A 13,376-nucleotide genomic window follows, 5' to 3' on the forward strand; every position below is an offset into this window, starting at 1 on the left:
ATTGACTTGTGCCATCATGAATTTGCACACGTAATATGCACATAGATTGTTCCCTCCTTCTTGTCTTAAACACCACTGTACGATGTATATATATATAAAAATATTCATAACCACGACAATAAGAAGGCTAAAAGTTAGCGAAAGTTTGTTAGCTAGTAGAACTTACTTGTGGATGTATTATGTTAAGCGGCGCTTTACATCCACTGAGATGTTCACGGTCAATGAATCTTTCCCAAACCCTATACACAGCCATTGTGGATCGTGAACTAATAATTACAGAGTCATATTATGATATTTTTGTAGCTGAGATCGACATTACGTACCTTTGAATAATGTTTACCATTTGTTGATAATTTTCTTGTGGTTTTCTCATTGAGTCAAAGATTATCAATCGGTTCTTGGGAATTTCAATGACCATGAGTATCCAGTGAAAGCTGTTTACACACACATATATAGGGTCAGTCCTATAATGTAAAATAAAATATGCATGCACTTAATAACTATATAACTCACTCGAAGTTGAAGGGGAAGAGTATTTTTTGTTTTTCTTTTTGGTTTACAAAGAACCTCATAAGATTGGTGCAGATTTCTGTCTCATAATCTGCTGTCCACACTGCCTGCGGAGCCTTGAAAACAATATAAGGGTCAACGAACCCAATACTATTGTCATTTCTCATTCTGAGCTCTCTCATTTGGTGCCTGCATATATACATACAAATCCTAAGTGTGTAAGGATTATATACATGTAATTAAAGAAGTTAGAAGTATAATAAAAAGGAAAAATACTTACAGACAAAAGCAGCTGACAAGAGATTTGTCAAGAGCGTCGAGGTGGCATAATTGGTGCAATTCTTCGAACTGCACGTATATGAGGTCATCTCCACGGAAGTAGTGATGTTGTTTAATACGAACAGAAATCCAATTCTCTCCCCTTTTAGACGCCTCAATGCACCATTTGTTTATTGCAAACATTTGTGTGCCGAGCTCGTGTAAACGCTTAGGGTCGAATAGACTCCTGCCCGGTTCATATCTTGCCCTCCATTGATCAACTACCTCGGCTTTTTCAAATGTATGACATCCAAGAATGGCGGTAATTTCTTCTATATTTAAACCGCTCTGTCCAAAGTAACTCTCAAGCGAGTCTAGCTCAGACAACGCTAAGGATTTCTTTGGCATCAAGTCTTCATTTGAGCCGTATTGATTTGGCACAATCAAAGGGGGCACCGGTTTTGATACTTCTCCGAGCTGTGGGACCCCCTTTCCTACTCTCTTCTTAGTAGGCTGTGAAGACTTGACCAGAGACCGCTCATAGTCCGAAAGTGCTGGCTTTTTCTGAGCTTCGCGTTGCTTCTTTTGATGGTCCGTCACCTTCTGCCTCAGTTCCGATGGCTTCACATAAAAGTACGGCTTTTCTGGGTTAAGCCGTTTTTTCCTTTCCTCCTTTATTTTATCAAAAAATTGTTGGACCTCAGCTTTAGATGTAGCAATTACCTCCTCTTCACTCTTTTCGTAAGGTAATTTTTCTGGCGTCTTAGCTCTCTTTGCTGAGGCAGCCTTCTTTGGAGGTGGGACCGATGACTTCGGTCCTTCTTGGACGGACCGCTTCTTACTACCTCGCTTTGGAGGCGAGGGGACCGACCGTGCACTCTTTGGAGAGGGCGGTGCAGGCGGAGGAGTTGGAGAACGCGGTGGAGGAGTTGGAGACCTCGGTGGAGGAGGTGGAGACCGTGGTGGAGGCGGTGGCGGGGTCGGTGTGGCCGCCGCAGGTGTTGGAGGAGATCCAGCATTGTCACCGCCCGCAGCACTATGATGCGCTGGGGAGAGAACTGGACTTAGGTTGGAGGAGTCCCTGCAAAGAAAACAATTACAAGTTTTGTGAGTAAACTTTTTTTAAATTTCAATACATAATAAATAATATAAGAAGTAAAATCACACACAAACCTATGCTGAGGAATAATTATGAAGCGCTTGCGCCAACAAATAAATGTCTTCTCAGCTTCACCTAAGGTCTTCTCTCCGTCTCCCCCTTCTATGTCTAGTGGCACATTGCCACAACCTTTCTCAACCCTATCAACCGAGACGCTAGCATATCCACCAGGTACTGGTCGATTATGGATTCTTGGAGTGCCCGTTCGGTCGATAGGGTTGACAACAGCGATAGCCACCTTTTTGGTGGCATTCCCATCTGGTACATGCAGCTCACAGGTAGTAAAAGCCTCTGTGACATCATCCACGGGGAAGTGTAGCTTCGTGTCATCCTGAATGGTTGGTACTTCCGTGGATGCGCAGCTGCTTTTCAACTGGCCTGGGGGGCTAACATTGACCTCGGGCTGTGATGTACCTTGCCCTTTCGTCATTTGACTAAGTGCTGCTTGCACTTGCCTTTGAATCTCTGCCTGCATCCATTCTTCACGAGCTTTCTCGCGCTCTTGTGACTGCAGAACAAAAGCTTCCAGGCGGCGGATCCGCTCTGCCTCCTCATCCTTCTTTCTCTGGCGGCTTCTGTAGGTATCTTGATCGGCTTGGAATGATTGCAGCCACGGAACTGCCCCATAGCCTCTCGTACGCCCACCGTGCTCAGGATTTTCAAGCGCATAGGTGAGTTCATCCTTCTCCCTGTTAGGCCTGAACTCACCAGACTGAACCGCCTCACGTGCACGGACTAGTCTCTCTGCTGCTCTTGAGATTTCTTGGCCCCAAACTAGCGCCCCGGTGTCTGGGTCCACGCTTCCCCCATGACCGTAGAACCAATGCTTGGAGCGCTCGCTCCAATTCTTTGCTATTGTCTCGGGTGTGACCCCCCTAGCAAGCATCTCCTGTTCCATTCGGTCCCACTTGGGAGCAGCACTCTTATAACCACCTGATCCCATATGATGGTGGTATGCCTTTTTACTGGCATTCTCTTTGTTTCTATTGGCTCGTTCCTCGCCCTCTTCTGATGTTTTGTACTGCACAAAGTCATCCCAGAAGGCCCTCAGCTTTACATATTGCTTGAGGTTGAAATCTGGAGTCTCGTTTTTCTTGACATATTTATTGTACAAAGACTTCTTCCAATTCTGGAAGAGTACTGCCATCTTCTTCATAGTCCAGTCATAAATTCGCACCTTTAACTCTTCATCGTTGGTGTCGAAGGTGAAAACGTCTGTGACGGCTTTCCAAACTAACTCCTTGTCACGATCAGAGACAAAACTGATCTCAGGAGCACCTCGCTTCTCTCTCCATTCACGACAACTGATCGGTATTTGATCTCTCACAAGATATCCACAGTGATTAACATATTTATTTGCATGCTCACCAAGTGGTCTGCCTGTAGCTATCTCAAACTCAGAGATTACATAGCGGCCCTCCAACGGCTTCTTTGGTCCTCGTGGAGGTACGCTTCTCCCCGTAGAGGTCGATCCAGAAGGCTACACGTACATATAGAAACAAAAATACTAAATTAATAACCAAGTAATAAGTCTAAAACCTAATGTAAGAGATGCATTATTTATATATGTTTACATTTACATACCTCGCCAGTATTTTCTTCTTGTTGCACGACAAGTTGTTGCTCAGGGGCATTGCCCTCTTGTTGCTCAGGGGCATTGCCCTCTTGTTGCTCAGTACGATTGCCTTGCATGATGTCGTGGTAATCAACGAAGTACTGACTACCGTCGTCGATTATATTTTGAATGGCAGCTTCCATATAATCAGGATCATCATGAGGATGGTCAGCCATTTCTATGTCTGCAACCATACATATATATATATTCTATATAAGATAAGAAATACACTAATACTACTACAAATGAAAGTGTTGGAGTGCTCTAAAAATAATACTAGGATCTTTTAAGCCAAGTAATACATTAATAAAAAAAAGTAGAATAATATATAGTACAAACAAAAATATATACAAAACCCTACTAGAATAAATTTAGTGGCTAAACACTACTAGAACATATATTAGAGACTTATATACTACTACTAGTACTACTACAAATTAAAGTGTTGGAGTGCTCTAAAAATAATACTAGAATCTTTTAAGCCAAGTAATACACTAGAATAAAAACAATACTAGAATAATATAGTACAAACAATAATATTTACAAAACACTAGAAAATAAAATATGATACAAGAATAATATACAACAAATATATGCTAAAAAAACTACTACAAATAATATATTAAAAAAATAATACATTCATACATACAAACTATATATATGTGTGTGTATATATGTACAAAAAATAATACATATATACAAAAAATAAAACATACATACATACTATATATATACTACAAATAATATATTAAAAAAATAATACATACATACATACATACAAACAATTATAATTCATACATACAAACTATATATATGTGTGTGTATATATATGTACAAAAAATAATATACATACATACAAAAAATAATACATATATACAAAAAATAAAACATACATACATACTATATATATATACTAGAATAATATATTAAAAAAATAATATATACATACAAACAATTATAATTCATACATACAAACTATATATATGTGTGTATATATGTACAAAAAAAATATACATACATACAAAAAATATTACATATATATATATACATAAAAATATATACAAAAAATAATACAACAAATCAAAACACCATATATACATAAAAATATATAAATGTATATATATGTATATGGTGTTTTGATTTGTAGTATTAATTTATGTATATACATAAAAATATATACAAAAAATAATACAACAAATCAAAACACCATATATACATAAAAATACATAAAAATATATATATGTATATGGTGTTTTGATTTGTAGTATTAATTTATGTATATATATGTAATATTTTTTGTATATATATTTCTGGTCTAGCTAGTCTATATAAATACATAATTAATCAATGGCGTTCTCGATCTATACTTAGCAGCGCTGGCCGGAGAGATCAGGAAAGAAGATCGACGTGGGATGTTGGAGGCCCGCGCGCTCGATCTGGCCGTGGCCCGCGGCGGCGGCGTTGGAGGAGGGGCGCGGCGGCGCTGGTGGAGAGCCGCGGCGGCGCTGGTGGAGACGGTGGTCGCGGCGGCGAGGGAGTCGAGAACGAAACGACGGCGGCGAGAACGAAACGACCGCGGCGGCGCTGGAACGAAGACGAAGACGAAAGAACTGCCTGATCCAGGGAGCCGGCTGCTTATATAGGGGCGGACCCTTTAGCACCGGTCCGTGGCTGGAACCGGTGCTAAAGGGTCTTTAACACCGGCTGATAACACGCGCCGGTGTTAAAGGGTGACCCTTTAACACCGGCGCGTGTTACCAGCCGGTGTTAAAGGGACCCTTTAGCACCGGTTCCAGCCACGGACCGGTGCTAAAGGGTCCAGCGCGCGCTAGGGCGGGCTCCTGAAATTTTCAGGACCCTTTAGCACCGGTTCCCACTATGGGCCGGTGCTAAAGGCCCATTTTTTTAGTTTAGTGATTTTTAATTGTTTTATATATACAGTTTATATTATAAATTGTATAGTAAATTAAATATTTTGCATAATGTTTTTTAAACAGTGACATATATTGTAATTTGTTTTAATATACACATGAAAACTTTTAAACTTAAATATCTTATTGTATTTTTATAATTTGCAATGATTTTGTAAGAATTGTTTAGTATTTTGTTAATGCAAAAATATATTATTCCAATAAATTTACAAAAACTATATCCAATGAACTGGAAATTTATTTTCACATCATATTGACGTAAAACTTTTTATTTTTGTTATTTATTACTAGGAATGCTAGTTGGGTATAATTTTCATCAAATAAAAAATATAAAAATATATATCATGATGAACACACCCTTTGACCGAACCCTAGATTGTCCCAAATGGAAAAGTCATGAATACAAAGTTTGCTACACTCATCAAGTTCTACATTTTGTCTAATGGTCAACTTTTCATTTGGAAAAGTTTGTACCACTGAATTTTGAATTTTCATAGAACTCATAGCCACGCAGCGGTTTCGGAACCCTAGATGGTCTCGAATGGAAAAGTCATGAATACCAATATTGTTCCACTCATCAAAATATACATTTCATATACAGACCATTTTTGCATTTGACAAAGTTTTGGGAAGGTGTAGTTGAAAATCCACAATTGACACATATAGTTTCATATAGTTTGTGTGAGATTCAAGAATTGGTGGGTATTGTTAACTTAGACTTTCTCAAATGGAAAAGTTGTGTATATAAAAAGTTTAGATCTTGAAGATATCTAACAACTTGGTATTCAAAATATTTTCATTTGAAGTAATTTAGTTTGTCATTTGACCAAGTTTGACCGAAACCCGTCTTGGATTTTATAGAAATGTAACTAGAATTGGCTCAAAATTATCCAAATGGAAAAATGGACAATATATAAAATATAGATTTTGATGATCTCTAACAACTTTGTATTCAAACTTTTTTCATTTCAAGTCATCAAATGGGCTATTTGACCAAGTTTGACCAAAGTCAAAGCATTGGTTTTTACAAACACACCCTTTGACCGAACCCTAGATTGTCTCAAATGGAAAAGTCATGAATACAAAGTTTGCTACACTCATCAAGTTCTATATTTTGTCTAATGGTCAACTTTTCATTTGGAAAAGTTTGTACCACTGAATTTTGAATTTTCATAGAACTCATAGCCACGCAGCGGTTTCGGAACCCTAGATGGTCTCGAATGGAAAAGTCATGAATACCAATATTGTTCCACTCATCAAAATATACATTTCATATACAGACCATTTTTGCATTTGACAAAGTTTTGGGAAGGTGTAGTTGAAAATCCACAATTGACACATATAGTTTCATATAGTTTGTGTGAGATTCAAGAATTGGTGGGTATTGTTAACTTAGACTTTCTCAAATGGAAAAGTTGTGTATATAAAAAGTTTAGATCTTGAAGATATCTAACAACTTGGTATTCAAAATATTTTCATTTGAAGTAATTTAGTTTGTCATTTGACCAAGTTTGACCGAAACCCGTCTTGGATTTTATAGAAATGTAACTAGAATTGGCTCAAAATTATCCAAATGGAAAAATGGACAATATATAAAATATAGATTTTGATGATCTCTAACAACTTTGTATTCAAACTTTTTTCATTTCAAGTCATCAAATGGGCTATTTGACCAAGTTTGACCAAAGTCAAAGCATTGGTTTTTACAAACACACCCTTTGACCGAACCCTAGATTGTCTCAAATGGAAAAGTCATGAATACAAAGTTTGCTACACTCATCAAGTTCTACATTTTGTCTAATGGTCAACTTTTCATTTGGAAAAGTTTGTACCACTGAATTTTGAATTTTCATAGAACTCATAGCCACGCAGCGGTTTCGGAACCCTAGATGGTCTCGAATGGAAAAGTCATGAATACCAATATTGTTCCACTCATCAAAATATACATTTCATATACAGACCATTTTTGCATTTGACAAAGTTTTGGGAAGGTGTAGTTGAAAATCCACAATTGACACATATAGTTTCATATAGTTTGTGTGAGATTCAAGAATTGGTGGGTATTGTTAACTTAGACTTTCTCAAATGGAAAAGTTGTGTATATAAAAAGTTTAGATCTTGAAGATATCTAACAACTTGGTATTCAAAATATTTTCATTTGAAGTAATTTAGTTTGTCATTTGACCAAGTTTGACCGAAACCCGTCTTGGATTTTATAGAAATGTAACTAGAATTGGCTCAAAATTATCCAAATGGAAAAATGGACAATATATAAAATATAGATTTTGATGATCTCTAACAACTTTGTATTCAAACTTTTTTCATTTCAAGTCATCAAATGGGCTATTTGACCAAGTTTGACCAAAGTCAAAGCATTGGTTTTTACAAACACACCCTTTGACCGAACCCTAGATTGTCTCAAATGGAAAAGTCATGAATACAAAGTTTGCTACACTCATCAAGTTCTATATTTTGTCTAATGGTCAACTTTTCATTTGGAAAAGTTTGTACCACTGAATTTTGAATTTTCATAGAACTCATAGCCACGCAGCGGTTTCGGAACCCTAGATGGTCTCGAATGGAAAAGTCATGAATACCAATATTGTTCCACTCATCAAAATATACATTTCATATACAGACCATTTTTGCATTTGACAAAGTTTTGGGAAGGTGTAGTTGAAAATCCACAATTGACACATATAGTTTCATATAGTTTGTGTGAGATTCAAGAATTGGTGGGTATTGTTAACTTAGACTTTCTCAAATGGAAAAGTTGTGTATATAAAAAGTTTAGATCTTGAAGATATCTAACAACTTGGTATTCAAAATATTTTCATTTGAAGTAATTTAGTTTGTCATTTGACCAAATTTGACCAAAACCCGTCTTGGATTTTATAGAAATGTAATTAGGATTGGCTCAAAATTATCCAAATGGAAAAATGGACAATATATAAAATATAGATTTTGATGATCTCTAACAACTTTGTATTCAAACTTTTTTCATTTCAAGTCATCAAATGGGTTATTTGACCAAGTTTGACCAAAGTCAAAGCATTGGTTTTTACAAACACACCCTTTGACCGAACCCTAGATTGTCCCAAATGGAAAAGTCAAGCCGACACAACAGTGAACTTCTTCTTGACGTATGACCCTTGGTTATGATCCTGTCGTAACCATGGAGTATCCTCATTGTTTAACAGAATGCTTGGGTCTTTGTTGACTATGAAGGGCGGAATTCGATCATCCCTTTCGTAATCGCCTGACATGTCTGACTTGTCCTCAATTCCGACAATGTTTCTTTTCCCAGAAAGGACAATGTGGCGCTTTGGCTCATTGATGATTGAGTGGTCATCATTTTTTCCTCTCTTTGGTTTCGTAGACATATCTTTGACATAGAACACCTGACTCACGTCTGCAGCAAGGACGAATGGTTCGTCTTTGAACCCACTATTGTTAAGGTCCACGGTTGTCATCCCATACTCCTTGTCGACTATTACCCCACCTCCGGTCATCTTCACCCATTGGCACCGGAACAAAGGAACTTTAAAATTAGCTGCATAGACTAGTTCCCATATGTCTTCTATGCGTCCATAATATGTTTGCCTGTTCCCATTTGGATCCGTGGCATCCACGCGTACACCACTATTTTGGTTGGTGCTCCTTTTATCTTGGCCAACTGTGTAAAATGTGTTACCATTTATCTCGTACCCTTTGTATGTGAGGACATGCCATGATGGTTGCCTGGCCAACAAATAAAGCTGCCCATCAATGTTTTCATCACCTTGACATTTTTTGCGCAACCAATCGCCAAAAGTTTCCATGTGCTGACGCATTATCCAAGCTTCATTCTTCCCGGGCCACTGGGACCGTAGGTAATCTTTGTGTACCTCAACATATGGTTCCACCAATGAGGAGTTCTGGAGAACTGTGTAGTGTGCTTTATTGAAGTAATCGTTTCCCGTACCAATATATGTTTTCTTCCCAAGTGTTCCCTTTCCGCTGAGTCTGCCCTCGTGTCGAGATTCAGGAATGCCAATTGGGTCAAGGTCTGGAATAAAGTCAACACAGAACTCTATGACCTCCTCTGTTCCGTAGCCCTTGGCAATGCTTCCTTCTGGCCGGGAACGACTATGGACATATTTCTTTAGGACACCCATGAATCTCTCGAAGGGGAACATGTTGTGTAGGAACACAGGACCGAGAATACGAATCTCTTTGACCAGATGAACTAGGAGGTGTGTCATGATATCGAAGAAGGATGGAGGGAACACCAACTCAAAGCTGACGAGACATTGAACGACATCATTCTGCAGAGTAGCTAGTTGCTCTGGATTGATTGCCTTCTGAGAAATTGCATTGAGGAATGCACATAGCTTTACGGTGGCTAGACGTACGTGTGGAGGTAGAATTCCTCTTAAAACGACCGGCAGCAATTGCGTCATTAGAACGTGACAGTCATGGGACTTCAAGTTCAGGAATTTCTTTTCTGGCACATTAATTATTCCCTTGATATTGGAGGAGAATCCAGATGGGACCTTGATGCTGCTAAGACATTCAAACATGCTTTCCTTCTCTTCTTTGCTCAGAGTGTAGCTAGCAGGGCTTAAGTAATGACGTCCATCATCTGTCTTTTCTGGATGCAGGTTGTCTCGTTCTTTCATGCGCTGCAAGTCTTGTCGTGCTTCAAGTGAATCCTTAGACTTCCCGTAGACACCCATGAATCCGAGCAAGTTCACACAAAGATTCTTTGTCAGGTGCATCACGTCGATCGCGTTGCGGACCTCTAGGACATTCCAGTAAGGTAGCTCCCAAAATATGCATTTCTTCTTCCACATGGGTACGTGTCCCTTAGCATCCTTGGGAATAGGTTCGCTGCCTCGTCCCTTTCCAAATACCACTTTTATATCCTTGACCATTTCGAGTACATCATCCCCGGTTCGATTGAGAGGTTTGGTCCGGTGGTCTGCCTTGCCTTTAAAATGCTTGCCTTTCTTTCGTACTGGGTGGTTCACAGGAAGAAACCGACGGTGGCCAAGGTACACGACCTTTCGACATTTTTTCAAAAATACACAGTCAAGGTCTTCATAACAATGTGTGCATGCATTATATCCCTTGTTTGACTGGCCTGAAAGATTACTCAGAGCTGGCCAATCATTGATTGTTACAAACAGCAATGCTCGTAGGTCAAAGTGCTCTTGTTTGTACTCATCCCACACGCGAACTCCTGGTTTGCTCCATAAAAGTTGAAGTTCCTCAACTAATGGCCTAAGGTAGACATCTATGTCATTGCCAGGTTGCTTCGGTCCTTGGATAAGCACCGGCATCATAATAAACTTCCGCTTCATGCATAGCCATGGAGGAAGGTTGTAGATACATAGAGTAACTGGCCAAGTGCTGTGACTACTGCTCTGCTCACCGAAAGGATTCATACCATCTGTACTTAAGGCGAACCGCAAGTTTCTAGCATCATTTGCAAAATCTGAGAATTCTCTGTCTATCGCTCTCCACTGGGATCCATCGGCAGGGTGTCTCAGCATATTGTCTATCTTACGGTCTTCTTTATGCCACCGCAACAACTTTGCATTGTCCTTATTTCTGAACAGACGTTTTAATCGTGGTATTATAGGAGCATACCACATAACCTTGGCTGGAATTTTCTTCCTATGACGTTCTTCACCCTCAACATCGCCAGGATCATCTCGTCTAATCTTATACCGTGATGCCTTACATACTGGACATGCATCCAAATTCTCGTATTCCTCCCCACGGTAGAGGATGCAGTCATTAGGACATGCGTGTATCTTCTGGATTTCTAATCCCAAAGGGCAGACAACCTGTTTTGCTTCATACGTAGTGGTGGGCAATTCGTTGCCTTTCGGAAGCATCTTTTTTATGATCTTCAATAACTGCCCAAATGCCTTGTCAGATGTACCATTCTTTGCCTTCCATTGCAGCAATTCTAGTGTGGTACCCAGCTTTTTTTGCCCCTCTTCAGCGGTGGGATATAGCGATTTCCTGTGGTCCTCTAGCATGCGCTCGAACTTGGCTTTCTCTTTATCACTTTCACATTCTCTTTGTGCATCACGGATGGCATCACCAAAAGCATCATCGCCCCGATCATCTTCTGCCGCCACCTCTTCTTCATTATCTCCCCCCATTGCAACATCATTGAAGCCACCGTACTGAGCAATAATATTGGCATGGTCCAATTCTTCTTCTTCTTCACCTTCATCCATTATAATCCCGCTTTCTCCATGTTTGGTCCAACAAATATAGTTTGGTACGAAACCAGACTTTAATAAGTGTGAATGAAGAGTTCTTGAGTTAGAATATTCCGTCAAATTCTTGCACACGGCACATGGACAGCACATGAAACCGTCCCTCTTATTTGACTCGGCCACACTTAAGAAATAGTGCACGCCATTAATGAACTCTTCGGAGCGCCGATCGGCATTATACATCCAATTACGTGTTACCATCTGCATTAAAGATAACATATATATTATGAAAACCATGCACACATATAGTTTCTCATCTTATTGCACAACATGTCTAAGATACATAGTTGATTAATTTAGAAAAGCTTGGCTACAACAAATACAATCGCAACTAGCATTAAAAAAAATAAAACTAAAATGCACTTAAGCAACATAATTAGTTCGCGTCCGATCCCAACTATAATAGATAGATCATTCGCTTGATCAACTTCATTGAACTTCTTTCGTCGGCTCACTGCCTCACCACCTTCAGCCTCAACCACCTGTGCAAAAGATTTCTTAATGTGTTCAATGTATTCTTCCTCCCAGTACCAACCTGTACATCCGCCGGTACCGTCCCACTGAAATTAAAAGAGAGAATCAAAAGTTTAATTAATATCATTTAAAAAAATATGCACATATATAAGCAAATGTCTGGAAATAACTCACATTACGATCTGGACACTTGTAGAATATACGACCCTTGTTTACTCCCTCTTTCGACACTTTGTACTCCATCAAAATCTTCTGCCCACACTTGCCACAAGTAATGAGAGGGAGTTCCGGACGGTATCGCTTTTGAACCCGTTGAGAGACGGAAGACCCGGTCACGGTTGCCATCTACTATCCATACTCAATTTTAAAACAATTATAAATTCCACATTTACTAGTAAACATGTATGATACAATGGACATTATATGTAGTAATAAAAATAAATCAAGTGATATTAACAAACCAATTAATTTGAACTATCCTACTTTCTATGATCATAAAAATATACTATAATTCATTCTTGCAAAATATATTAAAACTAGGTCAACCATGAAATATGATATATATATATGGATAATAATTCATGTGAATGATTCAAAATAACAAAGTGGATTTGAGCTAAAAAATGATGGGAACATCACAAGCCAAAAACAACATGAAAAAGATAAGAAAGGCTGAAGTTAGTCACCTCTAAGCGCGAAGAGACGATGACGGAGTCGAAGAAGATCAACGATGGGCGTTGGAGATGAAGAACAAATGAAGAACAAGCAAGAAGAAGCTCCAAGAACAACAATGGTGCTCTCGGTTTCAAATGGGCAGAGGGGAGGAGGGAGCCGGCCTATAAACCGGACCTTTAGCACCGGTTCAGAGCAACAACCGGTGCTAAAGGGTTACCTTTTAGCACCGGTTTGTAACACAAACCGGTGCTAAAGGGTTTGCCTCGGCCCGGGGCTCTGGCCGGTGCTAAAGGGACCCCTTTAGCACCGGTTTGTAATACGAACCGGTGCTAAAGGGTCTCTGCCCCGACAGCACCTGTCAGTAGCCGTTGGGCAGGACCCTTTAGCACCGGTTCGTGTTACGAACCGGTGTTAAAGGGGTCTTTAACCCCGGGCCGCAAAATGGCCGAGGTTTTTGGCCATTTTAGGCATCAACC

This window comes from Sorghum bicolor, chromosome 3 (assembly GCF_000003195.3).
Source record: "Sorghum bicolor cultivar BTx623 chromosome 3, Sorghum_bicolor_NCBIv3, whole genome shotgun sequence".
NCBI lineage: Eukaryota > Viridiplantae > Streptophyta > Magnoliopsida > Poales > Poaceae > Sorghum > Sorghum bicolor.